Source organism: Lichenostomus cassidix, chromosome 2 (genome assembly GCF_008360975.1).
Source record: "Lichenostomus cassidix isolate B80296 chromosome 2, HeHo_3.0, whole genome shotgun sequence".
NCBI classification, from domain to species: Eukaryota; Metazoa; Chordata; class Aves; order Passeriformes; family Meliphagidae; genus Lichenostomus; species Lichenostomus cassidix.
The window spans coordinates 21,553,625-21,576,697 of record NC_139482.1 but is presented as its reverse complement, the minus strand read 5'-3'; positions in this window follow the sequence as shown (position 1 = coordinate 21,576,697).

Below are 23,073 nucleotides of genomic sequence, written 5' to 3'. Positions count from 1 at the left end.
ACAAGTCACAGAAGTCACAGCCATGTGAGTGACTTGAAATTTATTCTTGTTGGCATATATGTTTGGTTAACTGCAAGTTTTCCCTGAAATAATTCCTCTGCAAGCCTGTTAAAGATAAAAGTATTATCTTCACTTTGAATTTTGGTCTGCAGCTTAACTCTCTGACTCTGCACTGAATATGTATCTGGAAGTAAAGACAAGCACCTTTTCTCTTTGGCAATGAAATGAACTTCCAAAAACTTTGCTTCTCTATGATGCAGCTGTTGTTTCTCAGAATAGAAACAGAATGAGAATTCACATTTCAACAACTTGCATTGAGGTCTCCGTTCCTTTTCTGTTTTGAAGATGCATGCAAAGTCCTTCACTCCACAAGGCTGCTGATGTTCTGTTCCAAGGTAAGGGGGAGGGTGCCAAAGACCCAGGCCATGTGCATCGATGGAGATACATCAGCAGGTGTTGCAGCCATGTGGTCAGACTGGCCATGTCACCTGCAGAGGAGCTTCAGCACAAGCTGAAACAGTGCAAGTGCTTTGCCATAGACTTAAGGGACAGTACTTTCCTCCTTAAACTCTCAGAGTCTTCCATCATTCATTTACTAATATTCTACGAAAGGGAAATTATTTACCCCAGAGTAGACTGTACAGTATTCATTTTATCCTGCTGAGGAGGATGATGTGCTCAATTGACCCTGCTGTGAAAAGTAGAAGTCATTTTAGGCTCCCTTCACTTTGCAAACTCAGGGGAATAGTTACTATGACCACCAATCTAATTTATAAATAATCTTTAGGATGCGAGCCTGAGAAAATGAGATTAAGGGTTGTCAAATGGAACAGTTTGTTATTAATTATATCACTCCCTGAACATTCCCCAAAGTCTCTGGAGATGCAGCACCTTCTTCTCTTTCATCACAGGTCATGTAGAAATATGAGCCTTAACTATTAGTATTTTCATCTGGGTCCAATCCCTCACTACCTTAGGTCTCATAAAGTAACTTTCAGCTGAGCACACTGGATGTAAAATACTACCATTCAGAACATTATGCTTTCTTTGCAGAAGTGCTAGTGACTTTTCAAGATTCAAGTAGAGAAGCAGGTCAGCTGTCACTAAGAGATGATGATTAGAATAATGAAATGTTCTCCAGTTCACCTATCCTCTGAATTTACAAGTTTTTTTATCATTAATGAAGATTACTTAGCAGTTTCTGTCCCTGCCCCCCACCTCCACCCCCCAAAAAGTCTCTAAGCATTTTCTAATTATTCTTTGTAAGGATTGTCCTTATTGCACAATGCAGTGCCTAAATTAAATACCCAGCCTAGATGCAGGGATGCTAGTTCTGATATAAATATACTCTGAATATCAGGCAGTAGAGAATTATATTAATGCAGTCATATTCATTTTAATGGTTGAGCTAATTCATGTTTCTTTGCAGCATTAGACAGTACTGTATAGACATACCCATAAAACCTTGTCTGCATTGTGAATTTTATTTAAATTGTAATTCAAGTATTGCTCCTAATCTGAGTTCCACTTGCACACAAAGTCCATTATACTGATATTCTCTGCTGTATAGATAAAAACTACAGTTAGCATGATTTGCCAGCTGCTAACCTAAGTGTTTGTCACTGTGGATACAGGCTAGGTCTGCTTGAGTGTGCTAGTCCTAAAATGTTTTCCACAATTCCTTTTCTGTGCCTAAAAAGAACAAAGACATCCTTCCCCATATTTCTCCAGATATGAGAAAATTCAGAGTGCAAAGCATCTTCTGGTACTACACCTCTAGAAATTTTACTTTCACAATCAAGCAAGGACAGAAGGTGTGTAGACACACAGCTTGAGTACTGTTTCACAGTTTGATTATTCTCACATAAGTTAGTTTAACATGTGTTCCAGTGTAGAAGAACCCAAGTGAACCCTACAGGAAAAACATACTCTAATACTCATGTGATTTTTACAGGTGATTTTCCCTAGGGGAGGGAGGAAGTGAGGGAAGGAAAGGGGGGAAATCAACATCCTGGCAAGACAATTCAATAATAAAAATATACAGTGAGGATCCTGACGTGACAGAAAGGTCTTAGTAGCTTTACAGTACATTTGGACATAAAGGAGATTTTAAAGCTGGAAATGAAGACCTGGCAATATATGCAGATCTTTGGATTATAATGGCCTAAAGTACATTTCCCCCCATGCTGAGTTTTGCTAACCCATACACCCAGCCTCTAACTCCTCTCCATTCTAGTGGTCCAAAACTACAGCTAATTCCTCTGGATTCACATGAAAAGTGAACTTCTGCCCCACTGAAACCAAAGACACTTTATGAGGTTGACAGAATCAGAGTTTCTTTAGAAACTTTCAACTGTAAAGTAGGTTCATGTATGGTAGCAAGCCTTAAATGTACTATTACATTAGTTATCCTGTTATTATACTTGAATAAATCATCTAATATCCCAAAAGAGTAATAATTATTTGAAAATGAGAATCATATATTAGAAATAGTGAACGTTTTTGTGGATGGCATGAATAAATGTTACTCTGAATGTTTCATTTCTTTTTCTTGGTGAACCATATATTTTGGGGAACATTTTATAAAGTTTTATCCTGGTGAATGTAAAAAGCATAAGATAAAAGAGTCTGCATAAAGCTTTGTTTTGCTTTCAGTTAAATGGCAACTTCAAAACTCTGTTCTTCTTTCCCCATAATTTTAAAATACAACAATTATATTTTTTCCTGAAATAATGAATATAAAAATCTTCATTGCATCTGTCTTTATTTCATTAATTAATTTAGGATATTTTAGTCCTTCCCTGTTTTATTCCTTTTGAACTAAACATAATACTGCTTATCCAAACATTTTTAATCCCACGCTGACTCTTTTAATCTAAATAGTTGTTACATTTGTCTTGTGAATCACTTGTGTAAGCAGCTTTCTGTTACACAAGAGCTGAATCTGTCAAAGTTTATACACTTAAAGCATTGATGGTTAAGTTATTATACTCTCTAGTCCGTGCAGAATCAATGACACCATTTTACTTTGGATGGAGCTTTTTGGAATGTCTAAGTGCTGAGCAGTCACTTTATAGTCTACAACTTGCTATTAATTGTGCAGGCAGCAAATACAGCAGTCTTCATGGTGGTCAAACCCAAGTGTGTGTGTATACCTCAGTGAAGGGCAGTAAATCATGCCCTACTTTCCCTGTAGGCTCATGCACCACTGGTTTTAAGAAAGTCATATAGATGAACAAGAATCTCATTCTCTCTCATAATTCATCCTTACTCTATCTTTGCTTAGGTACACCTTTTATCTGACATTCATTAACCCCTCTGTATTATTTTCTCTATCACTAAAAAAACAACATAATATTTCCTTTGGATTTACAGGGAGAATTACTCAATACTGTACCTACAGTCATAAAGAATGCTAAGTATTACTAGGTGATATTGGGGAAAACTGCTAATTTCATAATCAGTTTAAAATATGCAATAAATCTGTTATTTTCAGAAGGTTGCTGAACATGCCATTCACTTAAATTTATAGATCAGTAATGCAGATAGGACATTAACCCTATATTAACAACATATTAAGTTGTTCTTTTCAGAGTATTTTCAGAGTCTGCATCCAATGATGTAAATATATCTTCCACTTTCTATTCAGAAATAGTATTCATTGGTTTCTTCTTATTGTTAGCTATATTCTTCACCTAAATTAGGATGGATATAGAAAGAATAATGACAAGTAGCCACTGTTATGAACATTATATAGCAGAGCACCAATTCTATTTTAGCAGCAAATCCTCTCCTTCAGGCAGATGACATATGGAAGAGATGAAGGTGTAGTAGTGTTTTCATACACTTGCCAATTTATTATGTTTGCATAAATATTTAATACATCCATCTCTTTCTAAAGGAGAATAAGGTTTGCATTTCAAATCTTGTCATTTTCTTAGATTCTCTTTCTGCTAAATCCTATGAAAACTTTAATTATATGTTAGACATCCACAGGACAGGCAATTCATGCTTTTTGTTGCTTGTTGATGGTCATCAGATTGATGTCCTGAGGTTTGCACTCTATGTGCTAGTGGCCTTAATGTCTAAAGGTGAGTAAATTTACTGCATTTTTCAGGAATCAGAAATAAAAAAAATAAAGAAATAGAAAATACTGCCTAAACTCTTCGTGGTTACCCATGATATCCACAGCCAGAGAGGCTGGCAGCATTTTTCAGCAGTTTCATCCACAGACACATTAGTTTCAGTAACTAACATAACCACAGTTGCCAATCCGTTTTCCAACTCATACTCACTTAATCCAAGGAGTTCTCCAAAGACTAGAAACAGGAGAGGATGCCCATTGCAAAGGAGTGTTGAAGGCAGCTTCTATCATGTGGCTATTTCCATTCTCAGAGTAAGACCTCTCCTTTCTCCCAAGAAATACTTGTCTGCAAAAGTATTTTATCTTACACTGCCACGAGTAACACACTTACACACTTGCACTCCTTGTGTGCTTATACACACAACACCTCAGTGATATCCACAGATAATTCCAGCTTGGCAAATTAGTATCACCCTTTTTGTCTGGCGCTAGCATTGCCGTGAGTCATCCAGAGACTGCCAGCGCATCAGAGTGACTTTTTAATCTGGCTGCATCTGCAGCCTTTGAAGCCTATCAACTGGCACAGGATCATGTACAGTTGACAAAGGATTCTCAAGTCACATTTGTCAGAGAAAAACTCATGTTGGTTTTTACAAAGTGAAAGAGAATTCCCTTTTTCTGGGGAAAAGAGGGGTCAAGGAGGAATTGTGAGGTGTCACACAAGTTGGATAAAGATCACCAGTTTGGGAATTCTATACAGTTTTATCATAAGAAGTAAGTGACAAGTAACTACAGCTATTTTCTCTGTGTAGAGGGACACTTAGTGTGGTAGTTCACTAAACCATTCCAGATAAAAAAGTGATAAGGAGAAAGCAACTCATGTTTTTGTATAACTTCAGAAGAAATAAATGGATATAAGTTCTGTTGAACTGCCAGCAATAAAATATGTTGTTATACACTTGTATATATTTTATATAAATATATATCCATATTACATATGGATTGTTTTATATATATATAAAAATGTGTCTAGTGTCCTTATATAAATTGAATAATCCAGATATTTAAATGCTTTAAATGTCAATGCCTATACCAATTTATTTCGTGTGCTGTTTTTCTTTTTCCCCACTTCATCAAAGTGACAATCTATCCTATTTTTCTTTTTTTTTTAGGGAGCTCATTGGCAGGGTAGTGATTTAGCAGTCTTCAGCAAAGCAGTACAGAACTTGAATCTGAGATGTTCACACCCATTAAACCACTGTACTACCTAAGCTATCTCAGATCTTCATGTTTCCATGGAAGTGTTTATTATGCACTACCACAAGATCACCCTGTTAGTTCTGTATATATCCTGTTGCCAGCATTTCATCATCTGTCCACATTAATACTTCAGCAGGCAACCTCTAAAAAGGCTTTACAAAGAAAGATATGAAAGGTGCAGCAGAAATTTCAGACTGACAGTAGCATTTGTCAGCTGGAATCCTCAGGAACTCAGGAGTCCTTCACATTATTAAGTATCTGTGAAGCAATAGTACTTTTTAAGACTGATGCCTACATACTTCCTCCAAAATAGACAAGTATATAAGAAGTTTTTGAGTGCATTACATCCTAGTTTTGTCTTAATAGGTTTAAATATTTCAAGAATTCTGTAAAATCCATTCAGGTAGTAGCAAAATGTCTTTGTACCTTGATTGCTAAAATTGTTGTAATCACGTGAATTTCAGTGATAATTAATAAACAGAGAAAGGAAATATGTAGTAAAATCAAAAGGCAAAATTCATTCCTTAGTAAAGGATTGTATATGTTCTACTTCCCCCATGGTATCTCCTAAAATGTCTCATGGGCTTGCTGGCAACTGCACAGATATGAGTATCTTCTGATTTCTCCAAAATATGGTATCTAGCAACTTGCTTATGGCCCAAAATGTCAGAGTTTTCTGTGCAAAAATAAAATAGATGTTTGTTTCAAATATAAATTCAGTCTCTATTTTTGCAGTCATTTTGTGTTCTAATTATAACAATCTAATTTGTAAACAACACATGCTGAGGTTTGGCACTGAATTTCTGATGAAAAACAGAGTACAAATTTTAATTACATACAGTTCTAATACAGTGAGCACTGCAGCATTCCTGTCATCTTTGAAATGGTAACAAAATGTAAAAAAAAAGTTTTTTGAAATATGAGCATGAAGGTAATGAGATCAATAAATGTCAGCTAGAAAAAGTAATCACAACTCTAGAGACTCACTAACCTTTCTACAAATTCCAGAAATAATAGACTAGCCTGGATGAAGAATCTTTAACAATGGGAAACAGATACCATTATAAGGGGGAAGCGAGCCAAAAACTGCTGAATAATACCAGAAACATTGCCTTCTAAGTAAATGAGAGGAAAACAATCAATATTTTTGCTTTTTCTCCTGTGATCCTCAGCAATGCACTTTGCTTTGCAGCTTCTGATTTTGAGAGCTAAATACAATACAAACACATATGTAAACCCAGAGTAGAAATATGAAAAATGGCATAAAGTGCAGTAAACTGTAGCGGTTTTCCAAAGTGATGGCCTGATCCTTCTCTCAGGCAGACAGGAGTGTTAGAACATTCATTGACCTCCACATAAATTCCAGATACTTAACACTCCAAAGATTTGGTGGTGTATGGTTTCGAGATATAATTTATGCAAACCCAGAGCTTAAGCACAAATTAATTCCAGACATGAAACTGTGTGCTACATTTTAATGCCCCTTGATAGAGTCTAATTTCTATAAGAAAAAACATATTTCATATGTGAAGTGTTAGATGAAGTAATATTTAAAAAGATAATGTTGGTATTTCAATTTTTTTTAATTAAATGTGTAAGAGACACTGAACCTGAGGTGAAAACGGAAGAAAATAAAATACTTTGTCAAACCCATCTGGACGGGGAATATTTTTTTCTTTTTTTGAATGAGGCACACAATTTTCCTGAAAACATATTAACATTTCATGAAGGCTAGGCAAAATGTACTAAGGATTTATGAGTATACAAACTTATTTTAGGTAAATTGACTTTAAAAAAGAGGGCTAGAAATAACATGGAAATCAATTTCTTATTTTATCATAACTTTTCTTCCCCCAGCATTGACTGAACCTTTTTGGATGTGAATATCAAAAAAGGATGGGCAGAAGTTGGGATCCAGTCAGTAGAGCCACTCAGTGTTTGCAGGCGAAGAGGTGCCGTTTTTTAAATTATGATTTTCAAATGGTAACACTAGTGTAAAACCCACTGGAGGTATTAGCAGTTTACATTTCATTGTTCAGGTGCTAATCTGAAGTAATAAATGCAAAAAGGCTCCATATAGAACATACAAAGTGTTGCAGTATCACCGTTAACTTTTATGATCAATAGTCTACTTTCTATCATTCTGTATGTCCTGTTGAAACTAAAGAACTAAAATGCTTTGAAATTCTGTGTCTCATTACACACAGACACATTTTCTCCTTTGTTTTGCTTCAAACTACTCTTTTGAGTCTGATTGTTCACTTCTGTACATGTGCATATAACCCTTTGCATGCATAACATTTTACATATATACACATTACATAGTGTTTTGCACATTTATATGGGTTTATGTAACATTTTGCAGGACTGGAGCTCCTGGAGGGAAGTAGCTCTGCTGCTAGTGTGCAACACAACACAAAGCAGCTGATGCCTGTGATAACAGCCTTTTTCTTTTTCCTCAGTACAGAGCTAAAGAAATGTGTGTTATGAAAGCTGGTTGTTGAGGGCCACTCCAGGAGCACAAACTGGATTTCAAGTCAGTTTTGTTGAACATGACTTAACTTAAATGTGCTGCAGCACCAGGAGTGTGGAAGAGCTGCAGGAAGGGAAGGACAGAGAAGCAGTTTTCCTGCTGCAGCCGTGGCTGTGGGAACAGCTGGGGGTATGTGGGTGTCCATCCGATGGCTCTCAAGGCTGTGAACCTCTGGAAGTTGGTGCTATGTTAAGAGACCATATATGTGTGTAATAGGAGCAGCCCTAAGCCAACAGCAGTTGCTGGAAACATGTTGAAACCAGGTAAGGAAGAAGGTTACAGCCTTCAGAAATACAGGTAGGTTATGTTGTGTTTTCCATTCCAGCACCCTCTGAAGCCAAAACTCACATAGGGTCTGCGTACAGGGGGACCATGGTATGCAGATATGGGTGAGAAGCTACATTTAAGGATAAAAATCTTTCAGCCTGTGATTTTAAATGAAATGAGTTTCAGTCAAACCAATTTTTGCCTGCAAAGCCTTTGCACACCCTTCCCTACAGAAGATGGCTCAGAGCAAAGTAAAGCAGACTGAAGAGAGCTGCAGAAGTATCTTGCAGGTGATATGGCAGCAGAATGTCAGATGAAACTCAGTGCCAATAAACACAAAACATCTTGGGGGGAATGGAATAAAGTACACATCCAAGATATTGGTTAATCACTTATTGCCATGCCAGGAAGAAATGCTAAAAGCTCCTGGGTAGGGTTATACTAAAATGCCAGCTCATTGCACAGCAGTGGAAAATGCCAGTCGGGTGTTAGAAACTGCAAGGAAAGCATTGAAGAACAAAACAGAAAACATGCCAACACATTCTGCTCTAAAAGCAAAGGGACTGGAGAAGTAGTAATGATACACGAGCTGAGCTGCGGATTACTTTTTCCAATTTCTTGATAAAAAGAAGTATAACAAAAACATTTTGAGGAAGCAAGCTTAAATCTAGCAAAAAAAAAAAGTTTCTTTTTCACAATCCATCACCACATTATGAATTAATTGCTACCAGAGGTTTGTCAGCAAAAATATAAATGGAGTCAGTTCCTTTCCTGCTATTGAAGAGAAAAGGTAGAAATGCACATATCAAATTAAAAGGTGCCTAAACTACTGATTTGCTAGAGACAGTAACTCATAGAAGAGCACAGATAATTTTAAATCTTCTTGGTTTATGGTACTTTTCTCTGATGACCACTGTCAGAGATAAAATATTGGACATTGCAGCACAGAAGTTTAATGTTCTTAAATTAATATGCAGTTATAATTTCTGGTCAAATGATGTGCTAATCCTTCTCTGAATACTGGTTAGAATTGCCATTCAAGTGACTTTGACAGACTGAAAACAGATTCTGACAGAAATCCCATGAAGTTCAACAGTGACTAAAGCAGCCGGTACACAGTAATCCCATCCAACAGCACAGACTGGAAACCAACAGGCTGAAAAGGAGCTCTGCAGAAAAAGACCTGGAGGTCCTAGGGAAGAGAGCATCATTAAGTCAGCAGTGTGTCCCTGTGGCCATAAAGACTTCCAGCATACTCCTCTCCTAGTGAGACTGTAGGCAGCAGATCAATGGATGAGATTAGTTCTGTCTACTCTTCTCTTGAGAGACCACACTCAGTACTGTGCCCAGTTTTGAACTTCCCAGAATAATCAAGAATTTCATATACTGGGGTGAATCCGAGACAGATACAGGACTGTAGCACACTGGGCACAATGAGAGGGTGAGGGTGCTGGGTATGATGGCACTAATTATCTGGAACTGCCCTGTAAAGCAGGGCACTGCTGCCGTAGCACAGTACAAAGTGGGAGGAATTTCATATTTGGCATCCAGCTGACTTCCCTGCTAAATGTCTCACTTTCTGTATTCGCAGCTCACAGTATCTTAGTGACAGAAAACCAGAAAAAGCAATGAAAATAAAGGAAGTAAATTAGACTGTCAACTGATAGCCCAATGCAGGTGTCAGAGCTCTGCTCAGTGGCTCTCGAGTGCAGAAAGTGACCACTGATTAAGCCAGTTTTGGAGTAGTACCAGTCATGAAGGATCTCTTCTTGAACTTGAAAAACATTTCTCTTTTCAGATTAGATTTGTCCAAATTATAATATTTAACTTTAACCCCAAAATACAAATGCTATGCACATGTGCTCATTCACACTCATAGTCAACTGAGGCAGTAGAAAACTTTTGCTTTGATATTACACCTTCAGGAAACAAACCCTTTACAGTTGCACCAGAATTATGGTAACTGAAAGTTTCCTCTGTGACAGGTATTTATAAACATAAAAAATTCTCGATGCCTAAATACAGCTGTTCACTGATACCATTAGTTTTCCCTTCACAGAGGGCAGTAACTCCCTCATTCCTTAGGGAGGATGAGTTCTCCCGCTGTTTCCTGTAAGAAACAGAGTTCCTGCATGGACAAGGAGGACTGTCCCACATGGCATGACACATGGAGACAAAGAGAAATCACACTAAAACTCCCTGAAGGACACGGAGCCAAGATCCAATCTGGATATATCTAAACTACTGTAATGTTTTCAGAGGTACTTTCTGCAGAGAGCATAAAAGAAGATCTGTTTCTCCAGTTTACCACAAGATGGAGGTGCTGTCACTCAGAATCGCTCATTAAGGGATTGGGGAAATGGTGGGTGTTGAACAGGCACTGTAAAAGTTTATGGACATATTTAAGAAAGTAATAAAAATAATGGTATGCAACTGTGACATATTATATTATTAATTTATTTTAAGCCAACTGTGTAATGACCTAGCCAACCATCTCTGAACCAAATGCAGCAAATGCAGTTATTTCCAAATGCAGCAGCTCCACATTTGCATTTGAATTACTGAAAGCAGCAGATACTGTTTTGAATCCCATATCTATTGGAAGTGGAGATGTCTGATAATGTTCTCAAAAAGCATACAAAGTGATGGTTGCCAGAGCCAGATGGGTGCCACCTTCTTGGATATATTACGCTGAAATGATCTTTCCCTATATTAAACCTTCTAGAACTTATTGCCAATGAAAATAAATGATAAAGCATGTTTTTGTCTATAACAAATACAGGTCTGGTTGTTCTCAGACGCATTCATTCTGACTTCCATCAGAAAAACCATGAGGGCATTTGCCACCAAAAAGCTTTAAAATTGCTTAAGTCACATTTATAGTATTCACTTTCTTGATACTGAAGCAGAGACAAATAAGGGAGCTCTCATCTGGGCTTTTTGCATGAGCCTAGCAGACCATGGACATGAGCTGTTCCTCTCTGCCAAAAGCTCAAAAGCTTTACCTCCTGAGTCTGCATGGACAGGTTCTTATCCTGTGCTTTCTTCTTTTACTTAAAACTTCAAAGGGAAAAGGTTAATTTTTTTTCTGCAGCTTCAGTTTTCCCTCACATCTTCTTTGCTACTGATTATTTTGCTGTTTTGAGGAGAATTTGAAACATAAGTGAAGCTGGTTTACCTTACTTTACAACAAGACAGACATGGAAATACTCATAAAGGAGACACTATGAAGACCTAAATTTTGATAGGTTTGTGCCAGCTGGATAATTTTGATATTCAGTGATGCCATGTTTGCACTGAACAAGTTCAGTAATACAGAGAAGTGAAAATCTCTTTAGGTGTACTGTTAAGCCATGGACAAACACCCTGTCTAGGACCCACCCAGCAAATACTGACTTCATCTGCACATCAGTCCTTTGTTGCTTGGAGCCACTGTCCAGTGGCTGCATGGTTCCTGTGACCACAGTTTACTGGGGTTTAGTCAGATTAATCTAAACAGATCCCAAGATCTGAAAACACATAGATATATCTCCCTAATGTAAAATAAATTTTATTTCCTTAGCAAGAGAAGTCAGAGGAGCAGTAAGACTGTGAGGAGGAACTAGGTCAAAGTTGCAGACAGTATCTCAAGACAGAACCATTACTGCATGTCTTCACTAGTGAGGGTGAATTAAATTTGAAGATCTTAACATAGTTATTGTACATGAAATAGTGGATGCTGAAGGTATGTAGAAAACGAGTATGCATAACAGATTGAAATCCTATTTAATGGATCACAGAGCTGTTGAAAGATTCACATTGTCTTTAATTTTCAATTCATTCTTTAAAATGTGAGATAAATTGCCAGATATAGAGCTGACAAAAGTCAGATTTAGGGAATAAAAAACTAAAAAAGTATCAGAGATTTCAACTGTAATACATTTCATATTCAAAGGACAAGTTGTCGGTGAGCAAGCTTATGACGTACCACAAATAATTTCATTTAATTCTCCTAAATCCAAAAAATCCCAGAAAATACACTAAATCCAGAAAGATTCAATGAGTTTTGAAATTAAATTCTGCATCATTCATTGTTGTCAGAACAAAATATTTCAAATCAAAATGTGTCCTGCCTTGGAATGGGGGTTGGACTAGAATATATCCAGAGGTCACTTGCAACCCTAACTGTCCTGTGATTCTGTGTTATGACATAAATAGTTTTTAAGACTACAAATATTTGTAAAATAACTTAGTCAAGCTGAATCTGTATTTACTCTTTTAAAAAAATGTTTCCAAAAAATAACCAAACTCAGCCAGAGAAGTTTTTAAGTGCTTCCAGCCTCTAAACTTACAAATTACAGTTAACAGCAAAAAGAGGATGCATTGAAAATACATTAACACTTTAGGCCATGTAATTGTATAATTATAAGTGGACATTCTTCATCATAGCTGACTTTTCAACATTGCTGCTTGTTTTTCAGAAAGTAGTTGGCAAAGATCTTTTTATGTTGTTTAGAAAAAAGCACAATACATAACACTGATTTTTGATGGGGAGATGTTTACTCTAGTTCCTCATCTGAAACTGCTGGTATATAAATGTATTTATAGTAGCAAAGAGGGACATGTTTTCTGTCAGAAGAAATCTGTGGCAAAGGCAAAGATGTCACTTGTTCAGGTGCTGGATACAACCTCTGTGTCTCCCCAAAACTCTTCTTGGTAGGCACAGATGCCCTTTCCCACTGAACTGTTGAATAGGTTCAAGACCACTCATGCAGCAGCACAACCTGAAATAAGGTAATACTTTTGTGTTCTGTAATCGAGTGGTCAACAGAAATAAATATCTTTGGTTACAGACATGGCAAGTAGTTCATTAACCCAGTCACTTGAGAATTATAAATTCCTTGATCATAAGCATGAGCACAGGTATATAGTTGAGAATATGACTATCATGGCATTGATCGTTCCCTTTAAATAGATACCACGTGTTCTTTGCATCTAGATTTTCATTCATTCTAAATTGAAGGTTATATTGCTTAAATTCCACTGATAAAGATAAAATGCTATACAATTAGGGGAAGACAAGCCCTTCAGATTTATTTATATCCTACCTAATGCAAATGTGAAGGTTCTTCTATTCCACATAAATATGCAATCACTTCCTTGAAACTTGCTAAGCTGTCTGCATCAGCAGTTTCTCATGAGTTATACAACTTGCTTGTCTTCAAAAAAAGAAAATGCACAGTCTCCCCTTCACTATCAAAAAACCCCACACTAATATAAATTGCAGCTCCTGACAACCACAGGTGAGCATCAAATAACACAAGTTGCACAATTCCAGTTTTTGATGATTGAAGAAGTGAGATAAATCCTAATGTTCTTTCCCATTTTTATGCAGTTTTCAATAGAAGTTCCTATAAACTTAATCCTAAAGGTCTTGAGGAAGAATGAAGCAGGAGGAATCAACACTGGTCCCCTTTTAGGAAAGTGAAAAATACTGAGTAGGAAACTGAAGCAGCAGTCTTTCTATAAATTGATTTTCATACTTTAATTGTGAACTAAACAAAATATTTCATTTCTTTGGGGATGTTGTATCCTTTTAAAATTAGCTTTATCTAAAGCAAAACAACTCTTTTTTTCAGTGGGGGGGTAGGTGGAAGGGGAGGGGAGGTCAAATTTCAGTAACATACATTACACATTCATTGTTTTTTAAAATATATATAACCTTTCTGCAAAATATATTTGTGATGTTCCACACAAATTTTTATGCTGTATCGTCCAGTTCAAGTTATTTTACCAGTTGTAATCCAAAATGGAATTATAGATCCTCTAGATTTCTTTTATTGATTTCTTTTTTATTATTGCTACCCATTTATAGTAACTTGAGACACAGTTTAAAATATCATGTCACTGATATTTTTCTCAGCTTTTAAAGGTCAAGAGATTTATGTCTTCATGTGTAGATAGTTTTAAATATTTTCTTTACCACAGCTCTGAAAGAATAGGATTTAGGTATCATCCTTTTATTCTGATGCATCATTGAAAAAGATATATCATACCTCTTACATTTCACTTAAATTGGATAAGAAAGATCTGGTACTTGTTTCTGAATTCTGTTTCAGTTACAGTAGAGAAACATCACTTAGAATAAATGTAGGAATAGAGTCAACATGAGACCAACATTTGGTTTTCAGAAAATTCTGTTCATTCCTATGAAATAAATTAAAGTGTTGGTGCAAAGTCAACAGGAGAGATAATTCAAGATCTATTTTGATGTAGTAAACTCTTTGAAAGTTTATTACTTAGAATTCTGTGTCTGAAATCCAAAGACTGATAATTAAAATTAGTTATTGAAGAAGCAAGGTGAGCTCTAAAGGGCATGAGGTTAGAAAGGAATAATGTAGAACACATCTCAAGACCTCTTTGTCCCAGAGCTACAGCTGGGAGCGGCCAGAAAAGCAGTGCACAGACCTCTGGCAGTGCCCCCATGGAAACACATGGATAAGCTGCACGTGAGCTCCAAGGGAAGGTGCCAAGGGCCTCCTGAGCTCACCTACTGCAAATGAAGGAATCTCAAAACATTCTTTGAAGACCAATTGTCACAAACTTTAATATAATTAGATTTACGCAACTCATTTGGCAAAAATATGCTACATACCACTCCAAGAACACAGACCATGACTACTTTTAAGGCTTATATAATTTTAGTGTAGTTAAAGAAATATTTTAGCACAATAACAACTGTGTAGTGCTACAGATTGGCTTTGGCAAAATGCACTAAGCTCTAATGTAACTATTAAGATGAACAAAGCCCAGTCATGAACAGGTTGCCACTGTGTTAGGTAGCTCAACAGCTGTTTGATTGTGCAGGTTACATCTCTTCTATACCCAAACTGACAGTAAAGTATCATTTTGCACTGGATATGGATTTATTTACACTTTATGATGAGCTTTTAAAATTAAGTGGTTGTTCACAAAATGCAGGAGTATTTTGAGGATTTAAAAGGCAGTGTGCTAATAAAGATGAGAGCTGTAGAGATTGGTGGGGCTTTTTTCCTGGAATGGAAGCAGTTCTGTTGCAGAAATAGTTCTGCCTTATTGAATTACGAGATACCATCCTTATTTAAATAAGGGGAAAATGTCAGGAAGTCTTCTGCCTGACGAAGTCATGCAATATTAGTAGTACCACAGGAGGCTTTTTAATTTGTGTGTTATTAGAATATGCTAGTTTCAGCTGGGGTAGAGTTAATTTTCTTCATGCTGGCTGTCATGGGGCTGTGTTTTGGATTTGTGCTGAACACAGGGTTGATAATAGATGTTTTTGTTGATGCTGAGCAGAGCTTACATAAAACCAAGGCCTTTTGTGCTTTTTGTACTGCCACAATGGCAAGGGAGATGGGGGTGCATGGGAGGCTGGGAGGAGACACAGCCAGGACAGGTGACCCAAAGTGACCAAAGGGACATTCCAGACCTTATGGCTTCATGCTCAGGATATAAAGTGTGAGGCAAGAAGGAGGAATGGGGGATTTTTGGAGTGATGTTGTTTTTCTTCCCAAGTCACTGTTACACGTGATGGGGCCATGCTTTCCGGGGTATGGCTGAACACCTGTCTGCCCATGGGAAGCAGTGAATTAAATCCTTTTTTTTTTTTTGCTAGCATGCACAGCTTTTGCTTTCCCTTTTAAACTGTCTTTATCTCAACATATGAGTTCTCGACCTTTTACTCTTCCAAATCTCTCCCCAATCTTACAGGTGGGAGAGTGAGCCAGTGGCTTTGTGGGGCTTGGCTGCCGGCTAGGGTTAAACCACAACACCCTGTAACAGTGGTAGGACTTTAGATTGCTTTTTTTTCCCAAAGTAAGCTATTTGAGTTTCTACACATATTCAAGAAGCATTAGAAAATATACATTTTTATAAAAAGAAGAAGTCTCAAAGGTAACCAATAACTCCTTAGTCTGTTTCCTTCAATTCTGTCAGGTAAAAAATATGAATATGAATATTAATGAGATTAAAGTGGCTTTTGTATGTGCTTTGCAAAACTGGAAAATCGAGGACAGAAGCATTGTCTGTGATTCCTGACACAAAAAATGAATTGTACTAAAGAGAGAAACTCCAGAATAAAGAAATAACATGGAAATGGCTGGCGCTGAAGAAGGACTGAATTTCCTACTGAAAACAGTGTTCAATTTAACTAAAGCTCCTGATAAGTTGTCCTGAAGTGCTGTATTGGGTAATCATTGGCACCTTTTGTTAGCAACATGCAGTTATCTAAATGATGCTTTTCATTAAATATAGTCAATTATGAATTTTCATTCATAGTACAGTGTCTCATGGGAAAAGCATGAGAGCTGGAAAACTGGCAAGTGAAAGCACAGAGGAGCAAACCATAGTCTTCTTCAGTTTCTTTACTATTTAAGATGGCAATATTGACTGAAACTGGGGAAATGCAGTTTTAACTGGAGAACAAGTAGTATACATAACCAGTGCTTAGAAAGCAGAACAGTGAAATTTTGAGTTTTGTGGACTGGGTAGTTGAATCTTCTCTAATCATGATAAGAAATAGTATGGATTTGCACATATCTTGGAGAACCAGCTGTGCTTTGGAAATTTTTTTTGCCTTTCTCACTCCAATACCATCTGTATTTGCCTATTCACTTGCATAAACAAAAATAAGATAGAGTTTGTAGACAGTAACTACCTCTCCCCTTACATCTGGCAATTTGCAAAGGCACGCATTAGGCACAGTCTTGAGGGAATATATTTAAATGGTTTTTAAGGAGGCTTTTTTTTTCTTTTTCTGCTTTGAGCCTAAAGGAACAAGGATCAGGAGAAAGAATTTGGTATGTAATTACATTTAATAAAAAAGAGAATTGTTTGCTAACAGCTTGTTAACAGTTTGCTAACTGCATTAAGCTTCTTTCTGCAGCCTCAGACAGCAGCAAATCTGGGTTAGCTGTTGTCTCCAGCCAAAAGGTGTGGACAGATACAGATGGCTCCTATAGGACACCAATGGCATGCACCTGTTCCAGAAACCTGTTCCAGGTGCTCTGGGGCGAGTGGGATAAATTGGGAAGTAGAGCCATGACTCCAGCAAGGGCTGGGAACATGCCTTGTATCCCCCAGAAACCTGAATGTGGAGCATGAGGGTTGTTTGCAGAGCACCCAGAGCCACCAGCTAGTAGCAAAACAGTGAAAGGGTCACTCACAGATTTCTTGGCTCATGCACAGTGGTCCGTGCTATTGATACTTGCCACAATTGATTCAGCTGGTGAAAAATATTTCATTTCCCATAGTAAGTTCTGTGTTTAGTCTTGGGGATTATGAGAATATCTATGTGAGAAAGCAAAATTAGCAGTGAAAATAGCAATTCTACCCTGAAAAATATATCTCCACAAAAGACTGGGACTGGAAATAGCATTTTGCTGAGACTACATGTTCAAAAGCTGTTGACTTGTGAGGAATCTGGGGCAGGAGTCATGGCTAAACATTTAACTTAATCAAGAGATTTCTTAGATTTCTTGCTTTTACCTCAGAAAGATTTCTTCTGCATCCTAGTAAATATATATTTAGCAACAGCATCTGCCACATCAAGATACATTTTTACATGTTTACAGTATTTTTAATGTTGGAATTTTAATGCAATGCTGTCTGATTGCACAGTACTGCACCATACTAAAAAAAAAAACAACAAACCAAACAAACAAAGAGCTAATTAAAAAAAATGTCTGAGCTTTCCATCCTTAACCATTACCATTTATGTCAGCAAAAAGATCGCCAGCCCCATAATAATTCACCCCATGTTCCCTTCTTCTGACTTGAAGTGTATGGAAAGGGACCATTATGTAATAAATGTCAAATGCATGTTTTATCTAAATATTTCAACATACTCTACTGACAAAATTTAGTTAGGGATAATTTATACTCTTCCATAGCCAAAGTAATCTATGGGTTCTTTTAAATTGCCTTTGTTTCTGAAATAAACTCTGTTGGCTGTGAAGCATGAAGCAGAATCTAAAGCAATATTTCATAAATGTGTCACTGAAGATTAAAGCAATCTTTAATTTCCAAACGATGTAACCAACTCTGTGTATTTACATTGCAGAGCTTTGAAAATTCAAGCATCTCTCATGCCTCTAACCAAAGTTACTCACAACCTCACAGAAGAGGAACAGCCAGGGCCAGAATCTCTCAGTGTGGCTTCTGTAAATCTCCACTCACTGGTATTTTTCAGTACAGCTGAACTCAACAGCACGCCAGGGCAGCCTATGAATACAGGAAAGGGAACACTGATCTTTCCTTCTTCCCACCCATAACTTGAAGCAAGAAACTGTCCCATGATCCTTACACATTGACTGAAGGTAAATATGCACCACTCCTGCTGTGAATAGTCAGCCCAGCCTTTCTTGTTCACCCATTAAACTCCCAGCTCACCCAGACTGCCATAATTGCAAAGGTCTTCCCTCTACTTTTCCTTTTGCCTTGCTCATGTCCTCTGAGAGCAGTGGTATTAAGGCAATTTTTTCTTGCTGAGCTTTAGTTCTTGGTTTCCCACCACTGCTCCACTTCCCTGCTCGGCCATAAATTAAATCCTCTTTCCTCATGCCTTCGTAGATTATCAATACCGTGTTTATATATCACATGGATGAGAAACATTGTAACAGTGTTGACATCTAAGAAGAGCTGGTTGTTGTTTTCAGGGAAACAGAAGGCAACTACTTTCAGTTTAGTGTTGATGTAAAGCAATTTAAAGAAAACAAAACAGTCAACACATTTGAATGGAAGAAAATAATTTTGACTTGAAGAAAGCATGCTTCCAAGTAGACATTTTAATAAAGGAAAAGACTAGGATGACAAGTTGATTTAAATAGTGTTTACAAACCCAGGCTGAGTAATTCCTTGGCTGTGAATCTTCCCAAGCATGTAAGCACCTACCCTACACAGACCACCAGTTTCACCCTTCTTTATCCCATTGCTGGAACAGCCTTTGCCATTAGTCTGTGTGATGTTCTTGGTGTGATGTGTTTCAGTTTAACCCTTGCATTTTGCTGGAAGGGTTGAATAGTGTTTTAGACAAAGGAAAAAAGGAATAAAAAAGAATGATTCCTTCATCATTCACTTACTGGGTGAATTGAAGAAAAACTCAATCTGCACAGGGAGTGTATGTGTCATAGTTACTGAACACAAAGATTTCTGTTGCTTGAATGCCTCTTAAATCTTCTGAATTTAACCTAAAAAGTCCAAATTAACCTTTTCAATATTTTTTATTCTGCCTCTGTATTTCTTCTCTTCCCACAATATTAACTGAAATTTTGTGCTTAACTTTATAGATTGATAAACTTTGCATCCAAAGAAAAAACACTGTGCCCACCTGCATTTCTAAAACAAACTTTTGTGGTTTTATGTTACCACTTACACCACCATCACAATTCCCTGTATTTTCCAGGGAAATATCTCACTGAATATGTCCCTTAGTCTTTTGTCTAAATTTGGTCACAGTGCACAGGAAAATAACTTTATTTAGAGTAAGTTGCTGGTATGCCAAGATCATTGCCATTCAGCGTGATCTCATTGTTTCCTTGCAGTTTCTCTTATGTGGCTATGTTATATGGAAATGGAAGGAACTTCAGAGTGAGAACTCTTATTTATTCTGTGCTTGCACATCACCTCACATTATTTGACACGCTCAGGAATAGACAATAATAGAATAAACAACTATACTGAGCTTGACAGATGATATTAAGTCATCGTACACTGCACTTAATTACCAAAAGCAATGAATACATGCAACAGTTCTGTGAAATAGGTTATAGGTTTATTAAAGTTCAAATATAATTGCTAATTTTTGTTCACAAGAGTCTTGTCTTATTACTTGTTATGTGGGAGAAAAGAGCAACCCCCCAGTCTCACTACAACCTCCTGTCAGGCAGCTGCAGGGGGCAATAAGGTCTTCCTGAGCCTCCTTTTCTCCAGGCTAAACAACCCCAGCACCCTCAGCTGCTCTTCACAGGACTTCTGCTCCAGATCCTTCCCCAGCTCTTTTGCCCTTCTCTGGACTTGCTCCAGCACCTCAATGTCCTTCCTGAATTGAGGGGCCCAAAACTGAATGGAGTGCTTGAGGTGTGGCCTCACCAGTGCAGAGTACAGGGGAACAATCACTGCCCTGGTCCTGCTGGCCACACTATTGCTGATGCCACTGGCCTTGTTGACCACTTGGGCACACACTGGCTCATGTTCAGCCACTGTCAACCAACACCCCCAGGTCCTTCTCCACCAGGCCACTTTGCAGTCACTGTGCCCCTTCCTGTAGCACTGCATGGGGCTATTGATGCCAAAGTGTAGGGCCTGGCACGTGGTCTTGTTGAACCTCATGACTCTGGCCTTACCACTTTTATCCAGCCTGTCCACGTCCCTCTGCCCTCCTGCCCTCCATCAGAATGGCACTCCCACCCAGCTTGGTGTCATACTGAGGGTGTCCTTGATGCCTTTGATCATTGATAAAGATATTAAACACAACTGGCCCCAGTAGTGAGCCCTGGGGAAACCCACAAGTGACCAGCCACCAGCTGGATGGAGCATCTTTCACCACCACTTTCTGGGCCCATATGTCCAGACAGTTTTTTACCAAGTGAACAAAGCTCCAATCCATGTCATGAGAAGCTAGTTTTTCCAGGACAGTACTGTGGGAAATGGTGTTAGAGGGTTTACTGAAGTCCAGGTAGACACATGCACAGCCTTCCCCTCATCCACAGGCCTTTTTTCATGTAGGAGATCAGGTTTGTCAAGCAGGATCTGCCTTTGAAACACCCATGCTGGCTGAGCCTGATCCCCTCCCTGGTTGTCCTGCACGTGCTGCTTGATGGCACTCAACACGACCTTCCCAGCACCAGGGTCAATCTGACAGGCCTGTAGTTCCCTGGATGTGCCTTCTGGCCCTTCTTCCACACACTCCAGGAACCTCCTAGACTGTTCCCCATGCACCTGTATTGTATTTCCAGCAGACATTTGTATGTTCAAGTCCCCCAAGAGAGCAAAGGCTAGAAACTGTGAGACTTTTCCCAGCTGCTTACAGAATATTTTGTCTGCCTCTTCTTCCTTGTCTGGTCTATGAATCACTTGCATAAGCACAGATTAGTGATAATAACTGCACAGTAGTTTCTTAATGGGCAGAATTGTCCATGTGGAAGTGAAGGCTGGGTTTCTAAAATTATGGCCTGTTGCTCATCATATAAAAGTTTCTTGTTTATGGTCCTGTGGATGTTAATTTCCAATGTTCAGATCTTTCAAGGTAGTCAATGACCTCATCATTGTGGACATTGGCAAGATATTGAAATCCTCTCTACAATACCAAACTTCAATGATGTTGAAGAATTCTCATCTTCTGTCTTCAATTTGCAGAAATAACATCTATAAAATGGGAAAACTGTTCCTGTTTGTGGTATCCTACCTTCAGCTTGCAGTCTTCATAATTTAGCAGCTAAAAAAAAACCATGTTGGACTGGGGGGACTAAATCCCAGGTGAGCCACACTCTATGAAGATCTGCCTTCTGATTCTGCCAGTTAAACAGCATGGGAGGGGAGATGTAGATGGTAGCAGCTATAAGGTAGTAACAGCTTTCTGTCAATCCTTCTTCAATGCAAAAGCCTCGCGGAACTAAGGAGCTCAGAGAAGGTAAATCATAATGATCTTTGTCTGGAGGGAAGTAGAAATCAACTATCATCACAACCAATTAAGTAATTGTCTTCCAAAAAGAGTTGATGCATGATGTCACATAACAGAGTTAAGTGGCAGAAACTGAGAGCATCAGAAGATGATTTCAGTAATTATACCTACATTTAAAAAAATTGCATTCTCACACTCAAAGATATAGGAAACTTAATTTACAACTTTCTGAAACTACCTTGTTGTAATAGACCCGCTAGTACAACCTTCAGTTTGCTAAGCACTTATTGTAATACAAATAGGTATCTTTTAAGTAGGTAGTATTCATAGAATGGAAGTTATGTATCCAGTCTTTTAAGTGCTAAATTAAAGTTTACATGGCAGATATTCACTGGGGTGGTTTGTTTATATTTAATTTTCAATTCATATGGAGCTCTGTTGTTTAAAAAGTGATAAATTCTAGGTCCTTTTGTTATAGGAGCTAGAAAATAGCAATTTAATTTTTTACAAGTGAAAAAAAAAAGTAATTCTGCTAGTTTTAGGTAGAATAATGGTCCTGTCAGAGAAAGAATATTCAAGCATGGACAATACACAATATATTAAAATTACACCTCATCATTATTGTAAGTATCAGAAAACAGATTTGTTTTAAAAATGAGCATGAGTTAAACATTGTCTACTTCATTGCTTTAAGCATTTTAGGCAGTACCTTCCCAGATTAAATTCTATGAGATAATTACAGGGCACAAAAAGACCTTTTCACAAATTCACTGGGGTTTTTTTAAAGTAATTTATTCATGAAAACTGCTGCAGATGAAAAAACGAATGTCTCAAAGGCAACACTGTTATAAAAGACAGCATTGTGACTCAGCACACTGTGAAACAAGCTGTAAGTCCTGGTCACGTATTCTCTCTCCTTCTCAAAGCAGGTTGCACCTTTACAAATGGCAAGACCAAGAAAAGAAGTCTAAGCACAAGAGGAAGTCAGAAGATTGCCTTATAACCAGTGGGAGAGTACAGTGAATCACCGATTAACCCACTGCTAAACCCTTTCCTATTATTTTTTTCTTAAGCATATATAGACATAGATATATTTAATTCTGAAGTATTAGAAACAAATCAGATATGTTCTATTAAAACTGGAGCTATGCCTTAAGCCACAGTGTTCACTTTCTTCATTGACTTTGAATCTGAAAGCAATGACAAATAAAAGAAAGGTGATTGTCTTTTAGTTTATAATGTAGGACAGTGTGAAGACAAAGTTTGGTTCAGATTTTTACATGCATGAGTCTG